This window comes from Cetorhinus maximus, chromosome 4 (assembly GCF_964194155.1).
Source record: "Cetorhinus maximus chromosome 4, sCetMax3.hap1.1, whole genome shotgun sequence".
NCBI classification, from domain to species: domain Eukaryota; kingdom Metazoa; phylum Chordata; class Chondrichthyes; order Lamniformes; family Cetorhinidae; genus Cetorhinus; species Cetorhinus maximus.
In genome coordinates, this window is record NC_135882.1 from 125,109,708 (window position 1) to 125,136,772 (window position 27,065).

At 40.8% G+C, this 27,065-nt stretch overlaps 1 protein-coding gene across 4 annotated transcripts in view; it reads right to left on the reverse strand.

Annotated features, from left to right (window-relative positions):
• The window catches only part of triqk (triple QxxK/R motif containing), a 109,270-nt gene that overhangs the window by 75,319 nt on the left and 6,886 nt on the right, over positions 1–27,065 (reverse strand). Inside the window, exon 2 of one of the 4 annotated variants that reach the window (XM_078540744.1) lies at positions 14,923–15,084. The exons of the other annotated variants lie outside the window; for them this stretch is intronic. The gene's annotated coding sequence lies outside the window, so the exon portion shown is untranslated. The remainder of the gene's footprint in view (positions 1–14,922; positions 15,085–27,065) is intronic. 4 annotated transcript variants of the gene reach the window in all.

Sequence of the window (27,065 nt, forward strand, 5' to 3'; positions counted from 1 at the left end):
CAAAAAGATACATCAAATGCTTGAATTATGAATATAAATATTTAACCTGTTGACTCCCGACTCTAATGAGTGAATTTATAATCACTTTGCAAGGGAACCTGAAGATGCTCATCTTTAATTTTGTATTTTCTATCATAATCTAAGCTGGCACTCAATTCTTCTTTCTAAATATTTTTTATTGATTCACGGGATGTGGTTGCTGCTGACAAGGCCAGCATTTAATACCCACCCATAATTGTCCTTGGGAAGGTCATGGTGTGTAGCCTCCTTAAACTGCTGCAGTCCATATTAAGGTGCTCCCATAGAGCTGTTAGGATAGAGAATTCCAATAATTGACCTAATGACGATGAAGTAACTTGGAGGCAGTGGTATTCCTATGCACCTGCTGCCCTTGCCCTTCTAGGTAGAGGTCACTGGTTTGAGAGGTGCTGTTGAAGAACGCTTGGTGAGTTGTTGCAGAGCATCTTGTGGATGGTACACACTGCAGTCATGATTTGCTGGTGGTGGAAGGACTGAATGCTTAAGGAAGTGAGTGTGATGCTAATCCAGCTGGCTGCTTTGTCCAGGATGTTGAGCTTCCAGAATGTTGCTGAATATGCACTTACCCAGGTGAGTGACACACCTGATTTGTGCCCTGTCAGAGGTGGAAAGATTTTGAAGAGTCGGGGGGTAGGTTACTCGCCATAGGATTTTCAACTTCTAATCCACTCTTGTAGCCACAGTAGTTATGTGGAAGCACCAGTCAAATACCTGGTCGGTGGTGATGGTGGCGGATTCAATGATGTCATGCTACTAAATGTCAAGGGGAGATGGTTAGATTCTCTCTTGTTGGAAATGGTCATGGTCTTGCACGTGTGTAGCACAAAAGCTACTTGCCACTTCTCAGCTGAAGCTTGGTTGTCGCCCTGATCTTGTTGCAAGGGGGCATGGATCGTTTCATTACCCGAGTTTCAGATCTTCCTCACCTCCAGTGGCTCTGATTTGTCAATGCTTGTCTGACATCCAGTATTGGGTTAGTAAAATATTTCTCCAATATTGGGTTGTAGGAGGTTAACAGAGTTAGTGGGAAGCGAGGCCATGGTGAGATTTGAAAACAAGAATTAGAATTTTAAAATTGAGATGTTACCGAATGGGTTGCCAATCCAGGTTAGTGAGCAGGGGGTGATCGGTGGACAGATTTGGCGCAAATTATGATACGGGCAGTAAGGCTTTGGACAAGGGTGAAACCAGAGCTATTGTCTATCGTTCCCACCACAAACTCTATTCCCTAGCTACCGACTCCATCCCTCTCTCTGGCCACTGGCTGAGGCTGAATCAGATAGTTGTATCTGATGCCGAGATGAGCTTCTGACCACATACTCGTGACATCAGAAAAATGTTAAAGGTGTGGTGTAATGCAAGTTGTTGTTGTAGCAGACACTTCAACAAAGCAATGATGGAATGCTACACTGTCTGAGGTGTTTTTTTTTGCAGGAGACATCAAGCCTGTCCGCCCACTCAGATGGATGTAAAAAAATCTCATTGTATACAGTAAGTGCTCATTTTAAGTTGCTTCATTCAGCATTTCTTTTTACTTTAGAGCCGCGGATATAACAGGGCCGGTAGTCAAGACTTTCACCTTAGCATTTTTTCGTGCCAGGTCTGATGGAGCGTGCGTGACCTGATTGGCACCATTCTGGAGCAGCTTCTCTCACTACCCCCACCCGAGACTCTCTCCTGCTCCATGAGAGTCTCTCCCGCTCCGCGAGACTCTCTTCCCCTGGCCATGACTCCTACTCGCCACTTCCCCCCACCGACCCTCCCATTTGCAACTCCTATCATTCCCTTCCTTCCTCTTGCCATCCCTCTCTTGAGCCCTTGCTCACACCAAGGGTCGGGCAGGGGGAAGCGGCGAGTGGTAGGGGCGGGCAGGGGGAAGCGGCGAGCAGGAGAGAGTCGGCGAAGGGGTTAGCATATTTCTTTCAAAGTATAATAAATTTAAAAATATGAAAGTTATTTTGTTTACAAATATAGGAACGTACAGTATTTCAACCTGCAGGGTATGATGCTATAAGGTTTTTTCTCTGACAGGAAATGTCCTTAACCATAGATGGGAAAATCTGATTCGCTTAAAGCATTTCACTTAAAGTTGCACGCTTCAGGAATGCAACTACAGCTCTAAGTAAAGAATTCCCCACTGCATTCTAAGTCTTAGTCAATAGTTAACCATCGACCAACACCATATAAAAAAAACAGATGATCGGGTTATCATTTCATTGCTGTATGTGAGATATTGCTCTATGTAAATAGTTTGCCACATTTTCCTAGTTTACAACAGTGTAATCCTTCAGAAGCACTTCAATACTTCAAAGACTGTAAAGGGCTTTGGGATATCCTAAGGTCATGAAAAACACTATCAATGCAAGTTTTTCCTTCTTCTTTCTCTTGGCTTCTTCCCATGCACTATTAGGCATTGCCATCTAACATTTATTTGAACCTAAGAATAAACTATATATATTGTGGAATATGAAAACAGTAATTAAAACAGTGGACTGCAGTGTTTTCAATGAAAATTCCAATTCCTATCTTAAAAAAATGTTTAAATGCCACTATATTGGAGAAAATATGAAGTTGCATATCCTTGCAAATTCAAATTATAATAACTTAAATTCAATTGCAATCACCATAATAATTTGAATTTAAAAGCTGGTTTGATTCAATTTTGTTTTTGAGTAATTAACATGTTAAATCTGGTAAAAAATAATAAGATACTGGACAATCTTACCTGGTCTATCATAAGTGATATTACATTACTACCCCACAACATTAGTGAAAAAAATTACATGACTAAACATTAGTTTTTCAGTAACATAATTTTTATAAGATAACTTGTACTTAATAATCTCACTAGTACTTCAACTAAAATCATGATTTTTAAAGATATTGTCTGACCAAGGTTTTAAATATTGCTGAAAAAAGAGACATGCATTGAATAAGTCTCATGTTTCACTCTGAAGGTGTGTGAACATTTCCAACTTCTTGGCTTAGCGGCAAGACAACACATCTCCAATCCCTGACCAATCAGGTACTTTTGCCAGTGTGTCAACAAAAGTTGCATTCACCAAGCAGGAGGTACTCCACCACAATTAACTATAGGTATGAATTAGTCCTTAAATTATAATGATTTTAAAATAGCCTTAATTTATAATCCTGTCTCCTAGTTCAAAATAGGTAGCTGTGTCACTTCCACCCCATGATTCCTTTCATTACTTAAAATAACTGGATCATTTTCCCATTGGCTTTCTTTGCAATAAACTAATTTAGCTCTCTTGACCAGTCTTCGTAGCTCATTTATTTAAGCTGCCTTTCCAACAAATTACAAGATAGATTTGGGTGAGAGAAAATGGTCCCAGCTTTTCCAAATATCAACCATTACTGCACAAATCTGTTCCTTAAATGAATCCGATGTATGTTCTTGCTCTTAATCGCCTTGTGTAAAGATGTAATTCCTGCTACTGATTTTAACCTCACCCTTCACAACCTGACTGTATGCCCTCTTGTCCTACTTGTTTCTGGGTATATCTGAATGTATTATTCTGGGTCTAATTTCTAACCAATTAAATAAATTATATACTCAACAAGGTTCCTACTAATGAATCTTTTATTGAGACAGAAGAATTCTACTTTATCCAGTTGTTTCTCATAGGTTAACAACCCAACACCAGAGATTAGGATTCCTTCTTTTGCTTCTCTGCAGCACCTCTATATTCTGCTTGGCCTCTTGGGTTGACAATCAGAATACGAACATACAAAATCAATGGTAAGAAAAGACGAACTGGTCCATCAAGCCTGTGGGTCACCCAAGTTTGTTCCCCCTGTCCCCCCAACTTGGCTTCATCTCCAAATTTAACAACCTTGTACTGAAACGTCATTATCAGTTCATTTTTCCAAACCAGGAACAGAAGGGACTCATGCACCAAAAGTACCCATAGAACCATAAACCAGAACAGAAGCCATTTGGTTCATCGCCTCTGTGATGGCTCTTTGCTGAAGCCACCCAGAACTAATTCTTTTGTTAGTACAGAACTTGAGTATTGCTGAAATATAAAGAAATGTGTTAGTGAAGCTTTTTGTCTTGCACTCATCAGGACAGACACAAGAATACCAAATTTCAAAGGTAGCAACAATTTATGCTACATGAGAAAAGGGTGCTGATTGGTTGGCAAGTTGACTCTGATTGGATGAGGCATTGCCATGGAGAATGCACTAGGCAAATATTGTTCCCAGCTCTTGTTTAATTCAAAAAAAGGGTAAATGTCTGGACATGCATCTTTTGTGAGCAATACTCTGATTCTTCTGACCTACTCTCTCCTAACACGGCATCTTCCTCTGCTTCAAACGTATATCCAATTTTCTCTCAAAAGATGGAATGGTGCCTACCTTAGTCACTCCCTGTGGCAAATTATTTCACATTCAAGTAATGTATTCTGTAAAGAAATTTCTCTTAATTTCTCTGCTCATTCTCTTATGTTCCCAGAGGAAATACTTCCCTTTTCACTACAACAAAAATTTTAGTGTTAAAAACATCCGTTAAATATCTTCCTGGCCTTCTGCTCCAGTGGGAACAATCTCAGTGTTTCATCGCTCGTTAGTTTGCTATCTTCCTTGTTTTTTCATCCATAACATCATCCTACTCAATTTACATTATATACTCTCCGTCAATCAATACCTTCCCCACTGTATCTAGCTTTCCTAAACTCTATGATTTCTTTCCTACAGCGAATTACTAAATTGTCATTAATTAAATCTTTACTTCAGCCTTAGTTTTATTAACCTAAATTTATAAAGAGATCATTTTTGGTATATGTTGTCAAACGCCTTTAGGAAGTCCCAAGCGCACTACACAGAAGGCAATTTTTCCATTGAGTACAATGGCCAATACTAGTCACAATACTCAAAATGCAGTCTTATCAATTCTCTATAGAATGAATTTACATCTGATCACTTACACAACTTCAAGCTCCAGTTGCATTTGCAATCTGCTTCAGTAAATAAAAAATTATGGCGTCTTAATATTTTGCTGTATTTAAAGTCAAGGTACACTGAAAATACTGCATTCTGGTCTACTGTACTTTTCTAATTATAAGATGTATAATACGGTGAGCCAGCTATCCCCCTTCAAAGCTACACAGTAATCTTCGTTCTCTCACACTGCTTTGATGGTTAGTAAACAAAACTCTACAGAAATCCTAGGAGACATCAGCAGACGCTGCCACAGTGTCTAATCAGATAGCCATTTGCATAAAGTATCAAGTGTAATTTAAAATGTGTTGCTGTAGATGTGGAAAGGGTATAATAGATCTATATTGGTATGTTTGAAATGAAGGTTGTTATCAAAAACACATTCCTTTGGGACTGTAACTCATCACCCACTGCACTCTCATAAAGACTAGTTTATACCTCAGAAGGCCAAACTACATTGATATTCTTACATGATTGCTGAAACACTCTAGGAAATAAACCCATTGCAGTCTCAAAAAAAATTAAGATTTCTTGCTATATTACTTGTGGGTATGCAAAAGTTATTTGAACATTAATATAACCTTGACCAAATTAAATTGCTGTGGTTCAAATATTAACAAAGCATTTTATCAACCATTCTGCCAATTAGCTTCACCATGTAGGGAATTTGAGCTGAAAACGTTTTGGAAATAGCAATGCAAAGAACATTCCACTTCAAAGTTATTTTGATCCTAGATATCAAATTTACTGCTTGAATTAAAGATATATTTTCAAAATAGGGTTACATATCTACGAATTTGCTGTGAAAAAACAGGATGCTCACTAATTGTTGGGTAGGTAAATGCATCATGAATAATAGTCATAGAGCCATTTATGGCACAGGAGGCCATTCAGCCCATCAAGTCCCTGCAAAGCAATCCCATCAGTCCCACTCAATTCCCATAGCCCTGCAAGTTTATTTCCTTCAAGTGCCCATTCAATTTCCTTTAGAAATCATTAATTGTTTCTACTTCCACCACCCCCATGGGCAGCGGGTTCCAGGCTATTACCACTCATTGCATAAAAATAGTTCTTCCCCACATTCCCCACCCCACACTCCCCAAATCTCTTGCCCAATATCTCAAATGTATGTCACCTAGTCCTTGTACCATCAGCTAATGGTAACAGCTTTTCCATGTCTGCCTCATCTAAACCTGCCATAATCTTAGAGTCATCGAGTCATAGAGGTCAACAGCACAGAAAAAGACCCTTCGGCCCATCGAGTCTGCGCCGGTCAAACAAGTACCTATTCTAATCCAATTTTCCAGTACTAGGCCTATAGCCTTGTATGCTATGGCTTCACAAGTGCACATCCAAATACTTCTTAAATGTTATGAGGGTATCTACCTCTCCCACCCTTTCAGGCAGTGAGCTCCAGATTCCCACCACCCTCTGGGTGAAATAAATCTTCCTCATATCCCCTCTAAACCTCCTGCCCCTTACCTTAAATCTATGACCCCTGGTTACTGATCCCTCCACCAAGGGGAAAAGTTCCTTCCTGTCTACCCTATCTATGCCCCTCATAATTTTATACACCTCAATCATGTCCCCCCTCAATCTCATATGCTCCAAGGAAAATAACCCCAGTCTATCCAATCTCTCTTCATAACTAAAACTCTCCAGCCCAGGCAACATCCTGGTAAATCCCCTCTGCATTCTCTCAAAGACCTTCACGTCTTCCCTAAATTAATAAATAAATTAATGGACTAACATATTAAATAAGACATAATACAGAGCATGATAATGTGCCAGTTGGCCCTACAAATAAGGAGGTGGTGAAGAAAGAATGTCAGGCACTTTGCTGACAGGAAAGGTGTGTTCAGGTTTGCACTTGGACTATTATTCCTTGATTTTATTCCCTGGCCGTTTGCCAGCAAACAAAATGTGCACAAGCAGTACTTTCTTTGCACTTTTATTTGTCATTTTGTTCCTTTAAAAAAAAACCCCGCTTGCTATGGGAAAACCATCGGATGGGATGTAATTTACACAAATAAACTTGGTAGAAAGTTTTACTTGGGGATTTTATTAATTTTTTGTAAATATCCAGTTGATTAGAGCTTACTATTGCAGCTAATGCTACATAGGGGAGAATTTTCTCCCCGTCGGGGAGGTTGGGCGGGAACAGGCGCGGGCGTGCGCGCAGCCGATCACCGCCCGCGATCGGCTGGGTGCCGCCATTTTACATAGACGGGGCAATTAAGACCCGTCCAGCGTGACGCGCACCCGGAACCGCTGAGCGCTCCCAGTGCGGGCGGAGGGTGTTGCCCGAGTGAGGGCCTGCGCTCTTTCATGCATGTGTACAAAAGAGCATGGAAATCTCCCTGAGGCACAAAGCTGCCTCAGGAGATTAGCTTAAGTGTAAAAAAATTTAATAAAGGAAAAAAAAAAATTAAGACAAGTCCCCTCATGTGAAACTGTCACATGAGCTGGGACATGGTTATTAATTTTATTTAAAAATTTTACAAGACTTTTAAAAACCTTCATGAAACCTCACTCCGCCCGTGGATGAGGTTCCATGAAAAATGAAAAGGCCGCCTGGGCTCTTCGCCTGCCTGCCAACCTTAAGGTTGGACGGGCAGCTCAGTTTATTGATTTAATTGATATTTAAATGGCCTTAATAGGCCTTTGACAGCTCAGTGGGTGCGCAGCCGACTCGGGTGCACGCCCGCCAAACCAAAAATTTGAATGCGTGCAGTGACCTCAAGGTGCACGCCTGCGTCACTGTGCGTCATTTTACGCCTCGGCGAGCGGGCCCCGCCCCCACTTGCCGAGCCAAAGATTCTGTCCGTAGTCACATTTACTCCACAGTGGTGCAAAGTAATTAACCTTAAAACAAATTTACTTATTCAGAGAAATATGAATTGAACAAACACAATTTTACATTTTAAATGGCAGGAATATTCCTGGTTGAAACTATGGCTGAGGTAAGTTACCTTAACACGGCCAGCAGCAGCCACATTGCAATATCTGTGGGTTTGGGGAGAAGGAGAAGGGGTGGTTGGGGAAATCAACCATGGTTTTGAGTCCAGTAAGCAATGATCATTCTTAACAACTTAGGGAGAGATGTTGTTCTCGGTAACACCCATTTTTTTGGAAGCTACAGGTGTCATTAGGGATCCAAAATGGTGTCTGTTGCATGCACACATATTTTTAAGCATGAAATGTGTCAGGCACCAGCTTGGTGAAGGCATTCACACGTGTGTAGTTAGAGCCAGAAGTATGCTGAGCAAGCAGATCATGATGTCAATCAGCAGGCAATGCTGGACTGACACCGCTAATATACCATTTTGGAGGTCCACGCTCCATCTAATCCCCTCTCAAACTCGCACAAGAACACAAGAATTAGGAGCAATAGGAAACCATTCAGCCCCATGAGCCTCCTCCACCATTCAATATGACCATGGCTGATCTGATGGCAGGCCCTTAACTCCACTTTCATGTCTGCCACCCCATAATCCTTGACTCCCTTATCGATCAAAACTCTATCTAACTCAGCCCTGAATATATTCAATGGCCCAGCCTCCACTGCTCTCCAGGAAATAGAATTCCACGGACATCTGAGAAAAAAAGCTCTCTTCTCAGTCTTAAATGGGAAACGCCTAATTTTTAAACTGTGCCTCCTAGCTCTAGACTTCCCCACAAGAGGAAACAACCTCTCAGCGTCACACTGTCAAGTCCCCTCAGGATCTTATATGTGTTAGTGAGATCACTTCTCATTCTTCTTAACTCCAATGGGTATAGACCTAGTTTGCTCAACCTTTCCTCACAAGATAGCCCCTTAGTCCCAGGAATCAGTCGAGTGAACTTTCTTAACTGCTCCTAAATACGGCAACCAAAACTGTACATGGAACTCCAGTTGCTGTCTCACTAAGACCCTGTACAGATGTAGCAACACTTTGCTACTTTTATACTCAATTCCCCTTGCAATAAACGCCAACATTCCCTTTGCCTTCCAAATCACTTGCTGTACTTGCATTTTAACTTTTTGTGATTCATGTGCCAGACACCCAGATCCCTCTGTACTGGACAGCGCTGCAGCCTCTCTCAGCTGAAATAATATACTGCCTTTCTATTCTTTCTGCCAAAGTGGGCAAGTTCACATTTTCCCACATTATACTCCAACTGCCAAATTTTGCCCACTCACTTAACTTATCTAAATCCCTTTGTAGACTCTTTATGTCCCCTTGACAACTTACTTTCCTACCTATCTTTGTGCCATCAGCAAAGTTAGCTACCGTACATTCAGTCCCTTCAAACTCATTGATATAGATTCTTAAATAGTTGAGGCCCAGCACCGATCCCTGTGGCAATCCACTAGTTACAGCCTTCCAACTTGAAGATTACCTACTCTCTACTTCTTGTTAGCATTGTTTAGGATCAGTTAGCTATGTTTTTTATTCGTTCGTGGGATATGGGTGTCACTGGCTAGGCAGAATTTATTGCCCATCCCTAATTGCTCTCAAGAAGGTGGTGGTGGCTCACCACGAGCTCTTAACTTGTGTAGTAACCTTTGATGTGGCACCTTATCGAATGCCTCATGGAAATCCAAATACACCAAATCTACAGGTTTCCCTTTATCCATCTTGCTTGTTATTTCTTCAAAGAGCTCTAATAAATTAGTTAAACATGTTTTCCCTTTCACAAAACCATGCTGACTCTGCCTTATGTTTGGCAATAGAGCCCCCCACCTTAGACCAGCTTATATTTCACTTTTCTCCTAACTATACTCAGTTCTGCCGAAGGGTCATGAAGACCCGAAACGTTAACTGATTTCTTCTCCACCGATGCTGCCAGACCTGCTGAGTTTTTCCAGGTAATTCTGTTTTTGTTTTGGATTTCCAGCATCCGCAGTAGCTTTTAGCTTTTTGTTTTTATCTAATTTAAGTAAGTTATATTTGTATTTGTGGGTGTTAGGAATGAGTTTTAGCTTTAAAGTTGATTTGTATTTCTGTATTTGTGTGTTAAGGAAAGGTCAGGTTGAGTTTTAGCTTCACTTCAAAAGGTGCTTGCATTTCTAATGAGAGGTTTACGACTGTTGCAGCTAAGTTAAACAAACAAGAGTAGAACAAAAACAGTGCTGTTAGGGGTCCAGAGAGGCAGATCCCTCACACAGACACACACAGAAACACTAAAGAAACAGCAGTTTTGAGTTCAGTTTGAAGCCAGGGCTCCAGAGAGACTAGACACTGGGAGAGGGAACTGTAAAGTGAGAGCAGATTTCCCAAAAAGAACTAAAAGGTCCCAAGGCCAAAGGAGCGAGACAGAAATAGGGGTAAGTCCCAAGAAGGCCTTCTAGTCAAAGGATGGACAAGAACCTGGAAAAGACCCTGTTAATGAAGAGTGAGGGGCAGAGAGAAAAGCTCCAAACTTCAGATTTAAAGAGACAAAAGCTGCAGAAAGCAGATTTAAAGCGAGAACATCTTGCAAGAGGCAAGAAGGTCCAAATAGATGGCTGAAGGTCTGTAACTCTTTGCTATGGGCATGTGAAGCAATAGTGTACTGTTGACGGCTGAGTCAGTGAGTGTGTGTGGAAGACAGCTTGGATGAATGTGGTGACTCAAGGAAGAGGAACGTTAGAAGGAGAATTTAAAACCCTGGAGGTGAACCCTTACAGAAGGCGCCTGAGAGAAACATCGGTTTTTGAGCAGATTCCAAGGCGGGTTCCTCGAGAGTGGAGATTGGAAACCCTCGGGTGAAAGACAAAGTTCAGTGAGACCAGTTGGCTCATGATGGGATAAGCGTCTGGGGGGAGTTGATGAGAGATCCATGGCATCTGATTGAGGTGGCATCTGTCACTTGGTTTCAGAGTGTGGTATGTCTGACCACAGGGTGCCTATTGGTTTACATGGACTATGTACTTACTGCGAACATTAGAGTATAAGAAAGCTTTTGTAACTATTGTTATCCTTACAAATCTGCATATATCTGTAAAGAATAGTTGTGGGTGAAGGAGCAATGTAATATAGTTCATCTTTTCTCATTGAATAAATGTTTTATGTTTTTGTTAAAAGTTCATCAGCTGACTCTTGTGAATGTGTTCAGTAGTTACTTTCCACATATCTAAACAAAGAATTCAAAGTTAGGATCTATCAAGCTGGGCTCCTCCCTGGGATCAGGCTTGTCCAGGGGTAACCTCAGCTGGGATCATAACACTAATTGCATTATGATTTTCTAAATGTCCTGCTATTACCTCCTTAATAATAGATTCTAGCATTTTCCCTATGACAGGTGTTAGGCTAACTGGTCTACAGTTTCCTGCTTTTGGACTCCGTCCTTTCTTGAATATTGTTGCTATATTTGTGATTTTCCAATGTGCTGGGGCCTTACCCGAATCTAGGGAATTTTTGAAGATCCCAACTAATGCATCTACTATCTCTGTACCCACTTTTTTAAGGCCTTGGGATGCAGGCCATAGTTGAATACATTATTCAGCAGGAAGGAGTCCCCACCTGTGCTATTTAAACTACTTACAGGTTAGTTGCTGGTTGATTTCTTCTAGCTTTTGCTAAAATTTTACATGTTCTTGATGCTTTCAATAGCTGCTTCAAGTTTCAAAAGTTTACATGGAGTGGTGTGGCAGATGCTGAAGTATTTTTGTTGACTTCAAGGCTTCTGCACCATCCAATTATTCTCAGACGTGGGTGCACTGGTAGGTGGAATCTCTTAAAATTAAGCATGATTTGGAGAATGAACAGAGCCCACACAGAGTGAGGCAAGCTGCTAGAAGAGGAAGGAGTGGGAGAAGGACCCTTAGTTGGAGGCCACATCTGCTCAGGGTGTTCAGGGAGCAATTCCTCTACCTAACTCTCAGTGATGACCAATGTTTGAGATATTTATGTCTCACTGACAAGGTCCTTACAGAAATCTGCCAACTGCTGCAGTCACAATCCAACCTCAGAGCATGGCGAGGATCAGTGGTTGTGAAGGTGACCATGACTATGGTCCGTTATGTGTCTGGCACCTTCCGGGCATCTGCTGGAAATATTAGCAACAGTTCATAGTAACAGTTTGCCATTCACTGCTGTATACTCATTGAGGCTCTCTATTCGAGGGATAACTCCATTTCATTCCCTGTTGACAAAGGGAAGCAGACAGAGTGAGCATAAGGGTTTACAAGATTTTCAGGTTTTCCCATGGTACAAGGTGCCATTGATTGTATGTACATTGTTTTACGGGTGTCGTACATCAACTCTGCCAAGTAGTGGAACTGAAAGGGATTCACTCCCTCAACATTCACTTGGTACATGACTATAGGCAGCGCACCATGCAGGTCAATGCCCAGTATCCTGGCGGCAGTCCGCAGTGCTGGATGTATTTTAGCTATCACAACAAACCAAAGGACGGTTACTGAGCAAAGCGGACTATCCATTGACAACATGACTCATGACTCCAGCTCACAAACCACGCTTATGTGCACAACATGCATAACAATAAGAATCATGTTGCCACAAGAAATGTGATCAAGCATACCACTGGCATCCTGAAGCAATGATTCCACAGTCTGTGGGACTGGACAGCTGTGGGGGAGGCCTGTAGTACTTGGTTGAGCAGGTCTCAAGATTCATGATGGTAGGCTGCAGACTTGACAACATTGCCAACATGAGGAACAGCCCTTGCCACCACGTATCAGGCAAGAAGCTTAGGAATATATGCATTAGGAGGAGGAGGCAACCTAGATAGTCCCCTTCTGCCTGGGCCAAACAGTATGTGAAGAACTGAAGTGCGATAAGTGATCACCACCCCAATTCCTCATTCACAGTCCCACACCTTAACTTCCCTCTGTCTCTTAACTTCCCTCTGTCACTGGCCATCACATTATCCTCTTGACCACAATGCAAAAGTAAAACCCATTAGAAAACAAACATTCAAAATTAAATTTATAAATGAAATTATACCCTACTGCATACAATCACCCACCTACATTCCCTTAGTTCCTGTTTTCCATGTTGCCTGTCCCTGTGTTATCCCACTGTTATTTTACTCCACCATTCAAGACAATATTTTGTCCAGGAGTGCATTGTAAGTAATTGGTGTGAGTGAGAATCTTCAGGTATTCATGTGAGCTTAGAAATTTTGTTTAATTTCTTTGCAACTGGATGAATAATCCAAATTTCCTGAGTTCAAGTTGCATATTGGCAGGTTGTGAAATTGAATTCAGTTAATCTGGTAAATTGGGGCTAGCAACAGGGAAAAAAAAGGCCATGAAACCTCTCAGTCAAAAATCCCATGACTGCACAAATGTCTTTCCTGAATGGGAACTTGCCACTCCTATCCAGACTGGTCTAAAAGTAACTCCAGATGACGTCACATGAAGTGCCCTGACAAGCTACTCAGTTATGCAAGCAATTGATGCCTATCATCTGCACAGAACAATTAAATCATCTTCACAGAACAATTAATGATAGGCAGTAAATGCAGCCTTGCTAATGCTGTCCAAATTCCAAGAATAATACATATGTATATATACTTATGAAAAGGAGATAAGGAACAAGATAGGGCCTGTTAAAATTGGCATTAACTGGGCAGGCTGACTGTGCAGGGGCAATTCTGGCTGTAGGTACAGAATTAACATCTGCAGGTTCTAGAATTAATACCAGTTACAGGTAGAATATTGGGGCATTACACTTATTGCCAGTTACATACACCTATTATTGTCTGTTACATAGAGATTATCAGTGAATTATCATTAGTTTTGGATATGAGGGAGTCCAGTCGATCTTAGTATTTGCTATTGGTGCAACATCAGTGCGCTACTAGTAACTATTTGTGAAATAAAGTTGCTCTCATCTCTGAATCCTCGACCCACATTTGGTATCTCTTCAATGCACTCTGTTTCCTTTCTTTGTTTGCTCACGGGTGGCTTTCTATTTCTCAGGACTTCTTGCACAACAGCTGCTGGAGCTAAACCATGAGCAAACATTCTCAAAACAGGGGGCTTGGTTTTTTTTTTAGGTAAATGCAATAACATTTGGAGATATCAGGTGATCACAACCTCCAACCCTACAAATGCCTCTTCTGCTTAAGGCACCTTGCACCTCAGCCAAGTGTGAACATTACAACTGTAATCCTAGGTCATACCAGTGAAAGGTCAGGGATTCAAACTTCTGAACCATCTGACGTCTCACTAAATGGTATCTTTATGCAAATTTATAATCGTTGAATATTACTGGAACATGAATACTTTACTAAAAATACTATTAACATAGAATTGGAACTAAGTCACAACATGTGCCTGTGTAAAATGTAATTTACAGTAGAAAATGTTGGACATATATGAAAAACAGCAGAAATATGGACAATAGAAATCATGTTAATTTCAGAATTTATATTGCTTATCAGCTAAGGAGCATGGCTGATTTACATAATCCAGATGCTCCCACCCTTCTTTTACTCTATTTGAATCTCGTTCCGATGTCTGCAGCCTCCCTACCTTTCTTATCAGTTATGAAGGCAGAATATTCTGGAATATGGACTTGAAGAGACGCTAGTCTGTTTTATAAAAACATAGGAACATGCAAGGCCATTATAGTCCATCTGGTCTCTTCCAGTTTATTCCAAGAGAAGTACATTTTTTAACCAAAAGAGTTATAGGTCAGTAATTGTCATGCCACTCTGCAATTGTCAATTATACATTTAATCTTTTCCTACAAAGACTGAATTCTCTAGATCATATGGTACTTCTAACAGCCCAGTTGAGTGGTGAATCTACATTCCTACACACTGTTAAACATCTTGCATCAAAGGCTACAAACTGCTTTGTAAGTTACCTACTTTCCAAAGCTTTAATACGTGATTACAGCATTAAACAGCAACACCAAACAGAAAAAATTCTGTTACCAAATACTGATGTGTCAGCTGTGGCTCAGTTGGTAGCACTCTCACCTGAGTCAGAAGGTTCTGGGTTCAAGTCCATGTCCAAGACTTGAGCACAAAAGTCAAGGCTGACACTCCAGTACAGTGCTAAGGGAGTGCTGCAAGGTCAGAGGTGCCCTCGTTCGGATTAAACCAAGGCCCCATCTGCCTCTCAGGTGGATGTAAAAGATCCTATTTTGAAGAAGGCAGTTAAGTTATCTCCAATGTCTTGGCCAATATTTATCCCTCAATCAATATCACAAAAACAGATTATCTGGTCACTATCACATTGTTATACTTGGTGTTTGCTATGTGCAAATTGGCTGCTGCATTTCCAACATTACATTAGAGTCCATACTTCACAAACACTTCATTGACTGAAAAATGCTTTTAGTCATCTGGTGGCTGTGAAAGGTGTTATATAAATGCAAGACTTTTTTTAATCAAAGCAAATACCAGGTATCCAGTAAGGAAAAATTTGATTAGTAATAATCATCAGAACTGCTGTGATACAAACAATGGGAGATAACAGTCCAGTAAAAGGCGCATGATGAATATTGGAGTACTATAAGCACTAGGAGGCACCAATGCACAAACATAAATACAATCAAAGTAAATTTAAATTCTTTTTCACTTGTAAGTTCTAAGTTCTTCACACTTCAGAAGTAAAATTATGATTCTGTTATTTAGTATTCTGTTTTAAATATTTTTTATATCAGACATACACAGAATGACAGAATGATTCACAGAAGGTGGCCATTTAGACCAATAGGCCATTGCCAACTCTTAGAGTTTTCCAATTAGTCCCACTCCCCTGCCCTATTCCCTATAGCCTAATCAGTTTTTTCTTACTTCAGTGTTCATCCATAACCCAGTAATATTCTCTATTCAAGTGTTAATCTAACACAATCTTGAAAGTTATTATTGAATCTCCTTCCACCACCCTTTCAAATACTGTGTTACTACCAATGAAATGGCATGCAGGTTATATTTTTTTTAAATAATAAAAGTGAAAGCAAAAGGTTTATATACAAAGATGATTTGAGAGGAAATGTTTCAAATTTAAAGGAAGCCATTAAGAATGAGAAAAAAATTGGTGGCCAACATGAATTACTATTGTAAATTCCTAAAACAAATTTGAAAGACTGCATTAAACCTTCCACGTCTTTTTCATCTGCTGACACTGATAAGCGTTCCCTCTCTATTTTTAGAAAACAACTAGAATCTCAAGGCAGAAAGGTGAGAGGGCAATGGCATCCATGCCATAAAGCAGCAACAAGACAACTTTAACTTGCTCACCACAAGCACCGGGATCACTGCCAACACTTGTACCAACTCTTGGTCATCTTGCACCATTATAACCACAGTCACCAACAATACCACAAGAGCACTCATGAATGCTACAACAAGCAGGAAAAAAGATAAACCATACCATTTACAGAGTACTGAATGTAGGACACCAGATAAGATGAACACACAGCTTGGCTCTTGAAAGGAATGCAGCTTATAGGAGTTCTTGAAATACAACATAGGAAAATACAACAGGTAGTTAGGATTCCCTTGCAAGTTGAATTTGAAGATCTACCATGTTTAATGGAAATGAATAGGTTGAGGTTCAAATCTATACTGACCACTAGTGTATCATTGGTTGCCTGAAAGCAGTATTTCAAGGCATGCAGGAAGGCTTGAGATAAGTTAGCAAGGACTTTAATTCCACAATCCACCTTGTGTTAAGACATTAATGGCTCAAGCCCATCCTCTGAGTGGTGGAGAATAAAAGCCAGGATACCCTCTCATGAGCAGCACAAACCAGTAGACTAACTTTTTGTGAGGTTGTAATCCCAACCAGTGCCCTGTCTGGCTCAGCTGGCAGTGCACATGTCCCTGGTTCTGAACATGGGCAGGTAGCACCAAATCAGGCAACGTGCATAGGCAGGCAAGAGCAAATCGTAATGAAGAGAAGATTAAACTGCTGGCCAGATAGCCCAGAGGGTGGCATTACAATGGTTTGCACTCTTGAAAACCATGATACCCATAGAAAGTTCTGTGCTCTGTCAAACTGATCACTCCTTCCCACAAGAAACATGATGAAATTGTTACATCTTGCAAACAAGACCACCTCTGTCACTTGTTTGATACACCTGTGTACAGCAAACAACCCTTTTTAGCATATGTTGCCAGCGTTTTCTTGGAAGGATGCTGTTATGACGTGGCAGGTGGTGTGCGCCAGGTGGACCAAATCCACAAGAGAAACTTGGCCATGCTATCATAACGGTTTTGCAATTTGTACTTATTACAAGAAGATTTGTGCACTTAATTCAGAAGTAATGTGTCCACTACACCTTTCGAGATTTTAAAAATTAAATTGAAACATTTATTAACAAAAGAAAAGATTTCAAGCAAATACATAACATTATAGTTACTTAATACTATAACAAATCCCAAAATCCCTAATTAATCTGACTCCCAACTACACGGCCCCTTTAAGGCAACAGTCCAAAATAGATTTTAAATTTAAATAGCATGCAAGCAAGTTTATCACAGCACTCAACAGTGAAATTCCAAAAGCTTTCCTCCACCTTTGGTTACTGGACGCAGCAGACTTTCTGCTAAAAAGTGACTGGAGGCTTCCCCAAGGCTGTTTTACACATTCCTTTTAAATCTTACATGGCCTCCCCAACATAGTCTTCCATTCTCTTTAAATACATTTCTCTCTCTTTAATCTGTAAATTGCATTGTTCTATATGTCTTTGGAAATGTACTTTTCCCATAATATAAAAATCTTTCATGTTGCCAATATGGTCAGTATCTTTGGGGAAAAATAAACATACTGCTTGGCCTTGCTTATCTTGTTAGTTGTAAACATCCTATCATCCCTTTGAAACCTAAACAACCTCTTCACTTATTTAAAAATACAAATTTCCTTCACACCCTACATGCTAAGACCTCATCCGTGTTTATTTATTAACATTTCAAATGCCTTTTACCCCTAACTTCTTTTGATAATTGCAAGCTTGCAGTCTATCTGACTCCAATTCAATTAAATCACACAGGCAGAACCATGCACACTCATACTCATAAACTAACTTTACAATAAACCACAATAATATTTTGAAAAATATTATAGCTTCATGACAATGCAGTAGCACAAATGTTTAATGCAGAATGATCTAACAAAATTTGTCTGCAAGTCTGCCTCCAAAAAATGGCATACTGTGAGGTGCAGGTGGCAACCAAGTGTCCCCTCCTAGATATTCAGGAAGGATTATCTGGTCAGCGACTAAGAGTTCTACGGGCGAATAGCATTGATGCATTTAATGCAAAGCTACATAAGCATGAGATAGTATTGTCAACCCTCCTGGGATAGCCAGGAGTCCCCGGAATCAGCCCCAATCTCCCAGGGGCAAAACAAAGCATTTTAAGAGCATTTCAGCTCCTGGCCAGGACCATCCACCAACCATGGCCTGGGCTCGGGTACCACCTGACAACCCCTACATCAGGGACCGGCCACCAGTCAATCACAGCCTGTGTCCAGGTACCACCTGACCTTCCCTGTCCTACCGATGGAAAAGCCTGACTCGGCATCAGCGGAGGCCACTTGACAGAAATATCCAAACGGCTTACATGATCAGACCACATGATCGTTGCTCCAAACAGTTCAGGCAAAGCCCACATGGGCTGCAGAGCTGGAGGAAAGGGCTCTGATTATGATCCAAGGTTAGGCTCAGCTGAGACTGGTTTGATGCTGGTATAGTGATTAGTTAGCGTTATTGATGTTATTAGTGTCAGACTGAATTGGTGGTGATTGGACAAACTGTGGTGTGCTCCGGATTTCCATCCCCCTGTGAACAACTGTCAGGGGAAGGAATTGTTCAGACCCAGTAGTCAAATTTAGTGGAGACAAGTTCAGTCCCTCTCACTCAGCTTCACAGGTCTTTTCTCTAGTTTCACCTCTCACACCACCAGCTTTCCATGATTACACTTCCACCAGCTTTCCGTGACGTCACTTCCACTGACGTCTCCCGGAATATGTCCATCCAGAGTTGGCAACCCTAACATGAGGAAGAAAAGAATAGCAGGATATACTGTTAGGGTTAAAGAAAGAGGGGTGGGAGGAAACTTTTGTGAAGCACAAACACGAGCACAGACCAGTTGGGTTGGATGGTCTGTTCCTATGGGGTTGACTCAATGCACTTCTACCAATAATGCTTACTAAGGAAAATTGTTTCAGCAGTTACAATATGAATAACATTAACAAGGGAGCAAGCTCATCCAACACCTTTTCTGAAATAAAAACAGAATTACCTGGAAAAACTCAGGAGGTCTGGCAGCATCTGCGGAGAAGAATAAAGTTGACGTTTCGAGTCCTCATGACCCTTTGTTTTTACCTTTTCTGAAATGTTGATTATGTTTTGTAGAGCATGATATGCCAGCAGTAGAGAGAAAAAAATTACAACTTCCACAATGCTGTCACAACAAACTTGATCTGCTGCAGAAAAGGGGATACTTGATGCTCTGATGAGCATCATTCACTAAACTAATGAGTTAATATTTGCTAAACCATTAGTTAGTGTCTCTTCTTTTAGGCAGTCCTTCAGGATCAAGGATGACTTGCTTCTTCTCCAGTTCAATGGGTTGAGATGGTTGATAAGTCCAAGACGCCATTTGCAGACTCTGTCACATGTGGAGCAGGTGAGGCTTGAAGGGTTGGGTAGTGGGTTGTTTAACATAAGAACATAAGAACTAGGAGCAGGAGTAGGCAATTCAGCCCCTCGAGCCTATCCCGCCATTCAATACGATCATGGCTGATCTTATTTCGGCCTCAACTCCAATTTCCCGCTCTCTCCCCATAACCTTTCAACCCATTACTAATTAAAAATCTGTCTATCTCCTCCTTAAATTTATTCAACTTCCCAGCATCCACTGCACTCTGAGGTAGTGAATTCCACAGATTCACGACCCTTTGAGAAAAGCAATTCCTCCTCATCTCTGATTTAAATCTACTGCCGCTTAGCCGAAAACTATGGCCTCTCGTTCTAGAATGCCCTACAAGGGGAAACATCCGCTTCACGTTTACTTTGTTTATCCCCTTTAGGATCTTATATACCTCAATTAGATCTCCTCTCATCCTTCTAAACTCTAGCGAGTATAGGCCTAAACTGCTCAATCTCTCCTCATAAGACAAGCCCCGAATCTCTGGAATCAATCTAGTGAACCTCCTCTGAACCACCTCCAATGCAACTACATCCTTCGTCAAGTAATTTGGAGGTTTGTGCTTTCCCTCCGACGCCCCGACTTCGCAAGCTCCTGACAAAGTCTTCTAATGTGTTCAGTGCTGTCACGAATGAGCTTTCCCATTTGGTCGGTCACAAGCCAAGGTCTCCTATGAGCCAACATGTATGTTTGACCACTTCAGGAATACTTTTGAGGACATTCCTAAAGCATTTCCGCTGCCCTCCTGGGGGTCCTCTACCATTACTGAGTTCAGAGTAGAGCAACTGCTCTGGGAGTCCAGGTGCCAGGGCAGGTGGGGAGGTATATGAGTTGGCATGGCTGGGGCAAGGGGAGTGGGTGAGGGGTGATGGAGTGTATGCTAGAGGGCCTAATGTTTAACAAAACAACTGGGACAAAGTCCCAGAGAAGCAAGGTGAGCCTTTTAAACAGCTACTTCGGCACACAGCAGGCCTTGTGGCCATTTCTGATCTGAATCCGGGAACGGTGGCCCTGAGTCTATCCCACACCCATTTCCCTGGAATGAAAATCGGATCTGAAGGGACATTTTTTCCCCCTAGGCAGGTGCATTAAGCCAGGGAATTTCCTGACTCATGCTACCCGTCTCGGGAGCAAAAATCCGGGCCAGAGTTGAGAATTCTACCATTGAACCAAGATTGACACTTGAATTTCCATTGACATTACCTATCCCATTTTATCCAATATTAAATGCCTTACAACGCCACTGCACAGTTGCTAATCCTGTGAATGCCGATAATGCTCTAATCCTTGTAATTTGAAAAACGTAACAGAAAGCCCTACAAAATCAGAACTCAAGCTAAGCGTAAAATAGTTCCACAGATTAGTCTGTGATTTTAGTGATGACCTTCAATATGTTAATTTATTTTTATATCTCTCCTTATCAGTCATCAAAGAACAAACTGAGAACTGTCCAAGGCCTCAATGTCTATGCTGTTCCTGAACTTAACATGTAGCAGCAGATCCGGACAATGAATGACTGAAAGGTGGCGGGTAATATTATATTGCTGATACCAGTCATAATTGACCTGGTCATTCACAGCAGATAAATATTCTTCAAGTTACCTGCCACATTCAAGGATATTACCAGGTGAGAACTCACTTGTACCAAAACAAAGGTTTTAAACTATACTAAATAATGAGTCAGCAAAGTGTACAAAAGTGATCTCAGGTGAATCCAACCACTGAATTTTTCTTTGTACTCCCTCCACCAATGCCAGAAAGCAGCTGAGATCTCCTTTCAGCATGTCTCTCGAATGGTACAAAGAGTACCATTCAAATGTACCATGCAAACAAATGGTCAAATCAGTGCATGAGAAATGTGGCTACATATGCAAATCCTACCACTTTGTAGAGCTACATAAAGAATTACATACACTTCTTTCCAAATGCTATTCTCCTCACTCTTGCCTGCAGTATGTATAAATATCCAAAAAGGTGGGGAAATGCTCCCTCGGGAAACTGTGGCCTGCAACTGGGGAATTCTGCTTAAATGCTTCTCTACTTCACAACTGATAATACTGGATCAAAATAAGTGAAATGTGGAATTATCCATAATGAGCATACCAAATAAACTATTACTTCCCTAAGAACTAAATATTCAGTTTTCCCAATCCCTTCACAGGTCCATGATTTGCCCCTCGGTGCTTGTCAGTGTTTTCTAGTTATCTAGATTGGTATGCATCTGACTAGTTCAGGTTACAGTTTTCAGTGAATGTTGCTGTTTTCTTCCTGGATCGGTTTATTGTGAAACCAGGAATTTTCACTTGCAACACAAAGTGAAAACAAATGAGAAAGCAGCAGTGCCAGTTCGTAGCAACAGCCAGGAACAGAACGCATACATGTCAATCCAGAAAGCTATCAAAGGTTCAGCAACAATTTTTTAAAAGCCAGCACAACCTTAGAAAAAACTGACAGCTTAGGAAATCTCTGAATATGTAGCTACGACATGTAGTTACTCTGAAAGAGTGCAATGGGAGATGAGCTTGTCATAAATTAAGTTGCAGGTATACCAAAATTTTAACTCTTGTAGGTTGTGACAAACATTGTGGGATTTTTCCCATCATTTCCTTCAGAGTCATTTTTGGACTATTGTGAATATGTATTGGCACTCAGTTCTAAAAGAACATACATGGCTGTCACTAAGCCACAAGGGCACTCACTCTTCATTCCAGCCCCCAGTTCACAATGGCACTCCTCCTCCTGCCCCTCAGTTCACACCAGCAATCCTCTTGCCCTCCCATTTATTAGCACTGGCCCCCACAATTCTTGTTGGCAGTCTTCTACCTTTCCACAGTTCACGCCAGCACTTTCATCCTCTAAATTAATTCTTTCCTCCCTGGTTCACGATGGCACTTTTCTTCTCAGTGCTACACACGATTCCTACCTGCTACCAAGTAAGAATTCTCACAATTATGTGACTCCCAGTCTCGCAAGGCTATTAGAAGAATTGCTATTTACAGCCATGTTCCATCCACTGGAGTAGCAGCAGCAGATCAGAACTGGCATGAACCATTCCAAGAGAGTTAAAAGTGTTCACACTTGTGCCAGACTATGTCTCTGATAATACAATGCATGAGCACAGTAACACCAACCCGACTTGAACATATACTTCTTTGTTCCTTCATTGTTGCTAGGTTAAAATCTAAAAACTCCCTAGTTAACAGCACTGTGGGCGTACCACGAGTACCTTCACCACATAGGCTGCAGCAGTTCTAGGATAAGACCACCAACTTCTCAAGGGAAACTTGGGTTGATCAATAAATGTCCTTGTGAGCAGTGCCCTAATCCAAAGAACTAAGATTGTAAAATGACCTATGTCAAACAATGCAGTTTCCTGCTGTTCAAGCACCAGCTTCAAGAGACGTGTTTCTATTCTAATAGTCATAGCTCATTTAGTCATTTGTTGCGTTGATTAAAATTTGGCCGAATCTGTTAACTATGTAAAAGAATTCCACAAGTTATATTGCTGGGAGGCACATCCTGGAACAGATAGAAGCATTGCACAGAAGTACGATAAGACTATTGTTTGTAATCATGGATCACATGGTAGGCTGCACCTAGTTACATTTTTGTTTTAAATCGAGCATGTCATTATTTACCAGTTTATTGATGATCCTGATCCAACGATTACTATTAACATAACTAATCCACATTAGTAGACGGGCCACTGAATATTTTGTTGAACAAATTAAGTGTTGAACGATTGCTTGAAAAATATATCTGATGAAGAATTTAGACATTCAAAATGACACGGCGAAGTCAACCTTCAATGTTCCTAGCCTCAAACTGGCTGAATATGGATTTCTCATAGACCCAATCCATCCTAATGGTTTTGCATACATTTGTATACAATGCTGCAATTGTCTCAAAAAGCAGAGGGAAAAGGTTGTGCCTTAAAGAGCATGCTCACATTCTAAATGTTATTGCAACAATTAATATTCCTACATATCTCTGGGTTGAGAAGCATACAATTCTAAAGACAATATTCAAGGTGATCTGCAAGCTTGTCTTGATTACCCATTTGAATATTAAATTTAACAGGTTGAGCACTCAGTATACTATAGCACAGTTTTTTTTCAGAGCACATCATACATCCTTAACACTTTAAAAGTTATACAGAGCTCAGTAGCTCTGTACCTTAAACTTTGATTCTAGGCCGGGACTGATCATATTTTGTACTTGCAACACAGACTATCCACGTCTTAGAAAGACACTGTGAACCATCACATTTTTCCATACTTGAAAGCGTTGTGAAAAAGCTGTTCCAAGTTAGCCTCGTTAATATCACTGCAGGCCTTTATCTATCTCTCTCTTTGTACTCCACTGTGGTTCTTTGTTGCAAACAGGGCTCTCTTTTGGTACTTTACCTCCCATCAGCCAGGCCTATTCTGATGTGACATCAAACTTTTCTGCATTTAGGACTCAAGCTGCTTTTAAGCACACACAATCTCTCCCTCTCTCCCTCATTCACATGCTCTCAACTTGAGTTGCCTCTCCACCTGTGTATGAGTTTTTAGTGATTTGGTGTATACGGACAACCTTTGTTCCTACAGTTTCCAGTCCCTCACAATTAGGAAAAGGCTATCATAACAAAGACAATTGAAGGGTAGGATCAGTACCAATCAAACCAGCTCAAAGGCAGAATTGGCAGCTGTCTGAATCAGACATTACCTTCCTGCACGGCTGGTTGCTTGTAAACTTGAAGTAGAAAAGTTGAGCTAATGACTTCTGACAGCTTTAATTGTGTTCGTGTTTATCCACAAAAAGTGACTGGGAGATAGAAAATATATAAAAATCTTACAGCCACATCAATTTCCTGTCTGTTTTTTAAATTATCGATTTCTACTTTCACATTTATAATAGAAAAAGAACAGCATAAATCTGACCTTCTGATTGTACATCTAGCCCCTAGGTTTCCATGATTCTTTCAAAGTGTTTTCTGAAAATTTATTTCAGCTACCATTTATTCCTCAATAACTGAAATTTGTAATATACGAAACAAGAATTTAACCAACGTAGTTAAGATATTAATAGTATTAATAATCACGGTATAATTAACTTTTATCTATTGAATTATCTTCTGTGTCTTATAATACTTTCATTCAAGTTTTTACTTGCAGGCCTCTGCCTCTCTCACAAACCTGGGCTTGGACTAGATATTTCTGTCCAGAGCTGTACTGTGCAATTGGCTTAGTATTGTTTATTTATCCATTATTATTCCTCCATTGAGGAATATTTTTTCTTGTCTAGCTTCTACTCAAAATAAACATCAAAATTATTTGAAAAAAACTAAGAGCACTAATGTTCAAGTTCTGCTGTGATACAGTTCACAGCTTGTTTTAAAAAAGAGAGAAGCCGTACAGGTGCGTGGAAAAAATGGCAGTGTACTGATGGGGTACCTGTTGTAACCTTTACATCATGCTCCATAAATCTTAAACTGCAAGGAACAGGCAGAAAGACACTGGGGTTGGAGAGAAGGAAACAGCAGATTGAGAGTGAGAAAGTGTCACTTTTAATGCAAAGTAAGTGCAATGTTCAAAAAAGCAGTTGAATTTTGAAACTAGCTAATTATCTCTTCTGTGCTTTGTTGACAATTACAAAATATCAATGCTAAATACTTACACCTGTGAATGGGAAAACATTACAATAAGAGATTCTCTTTTCTAATTCTGATTGGGTTTCATTTCTTAACAAAAGGTTACATTTTGAAAGCAAACAAAAACTGGTTCAAAGTAGGATAGGAAGATCGTGTGGGTGGGAGAGGGAGGTGGAAATTGCAAGAACGAAGGGTCTCAGCCCTCTCATCACGTGCCTTTAGAGAAAATGATAGGAATGGGATTGGGTAATGGAAAATTGAAGGGGTGAGGGACATAATGGGCAGAATCTTTGCAAGGCACTTACAGAGAGGTGCAAAAACTATAGTGATAATGGGATCTTTATTGTTCCTAATATAGACTGGGATAGTAATCGTGTAAATGGCAGAGAGGGCAAGGCTTTTTTGAAGTATGTTCAGAAGAATTCTCTTAATCAGTGTGTTTCTGGCCCAATAAGGAACGATGAATTTATGCATCCGATTCTGGGGAACTAGGTGAACCAAGAGTAGGGAAACATTTAGGGAGCAGTGATCACACATAAGGTTTAGATTAGCTATGGGAAAATTTAGAGTATAAACACTTTATTGGAGGAGGGCCAATTTCAGATCCTCAAGATTTTTGCTGATTTTTTTTCTTTGGTTCATAAAGCAAAATTGAATGTTGTCTCAGTCATTTTGGCTTGGGGCATATTTGTTGTCAAAGATCATGTACAATTGCAAGTTATAGGAAATACTGTAAAACTTGGGTTTTTGGGAGAACATGGATAAGGAGATGGCTAAAGGTAATTTAGAAGTAATTTGTTTACAACAGAGTGGTGAAAACGTGGAACCTACTGCCTGATGGGGTATATGAGGCTGATATTATTGATGTATTTAAGGGGAGATGATGCATAAATGAGGGAGAAGCAAATAAAGGCATAAAAGACAGGGTAGAAAGAGATAATTAAGGGCAAGGAGGCTCATGAGGAATGCAAACATCAGCATAGATCAGTTGGACTGAATACACTGTTTCCATGCAATGGATTCCATGGCCTGAATTTCACCTTTGGTGTGAGCGCCAAGTCGGCAGGTCCGGAAGCGGACGCAAAATGCACTTCCACCTGCGATAAGCCCCCAAATGCAATTTCACGCTGGCTGACCAATTAACGGACAGCCAGCATGAAACGCATGCTGAGAGAGCCTCAGCGCTGCCATGAGGCGTGTGGGGGCGGCAGGAAGAAGGTGGGTGCCGACAAAAGTAAGGGTGTGGGTGGCAGTCCTAGCGAGTTCCCTGAAGGCAGACAGCTGCTGCAGAGCTGCCGCAGGGAGCTGCAGACCTGTACAAATTAAATGAGTAGAGCAAAATGCAGTAAATTGTGTCTGTGCAACACATTCAATCACCTTACAGTAGAACTCAATAAACCTCAGTCCTCAGATATCATTATTTATTATATTTCACTCCAGACATTTTATCCCATCCTTGGATGAGGTTTTGTTAAAAACGGGCAGCTGCCTGCCCATTTTGCCTTTACAACAAGCGCGAAATCGCACAGGCAACGTAAAATCATAGACAAAAGGGTTTTTAAATAGCCTTAACTGACCCTTTAATTGTCGGCGAGCACGGTTCCAACTCCTGCGTGCGCCCGCTGACCCCAATATTGCTCGCGTGTGCAATGACGTCAGGACACACACCCGACACCATTTCGTGCAATTTAATGTGCATTCAGGTCGGGTGCGCACCTGCCCAATCAATGTAAGATTCTGGCCCATGTGCATTTATGTAATCCTCATTTCTGAGTCACGAAATTGTGAATCTACCTGCCTTTCCAGAATAGAATACATGTTCTAG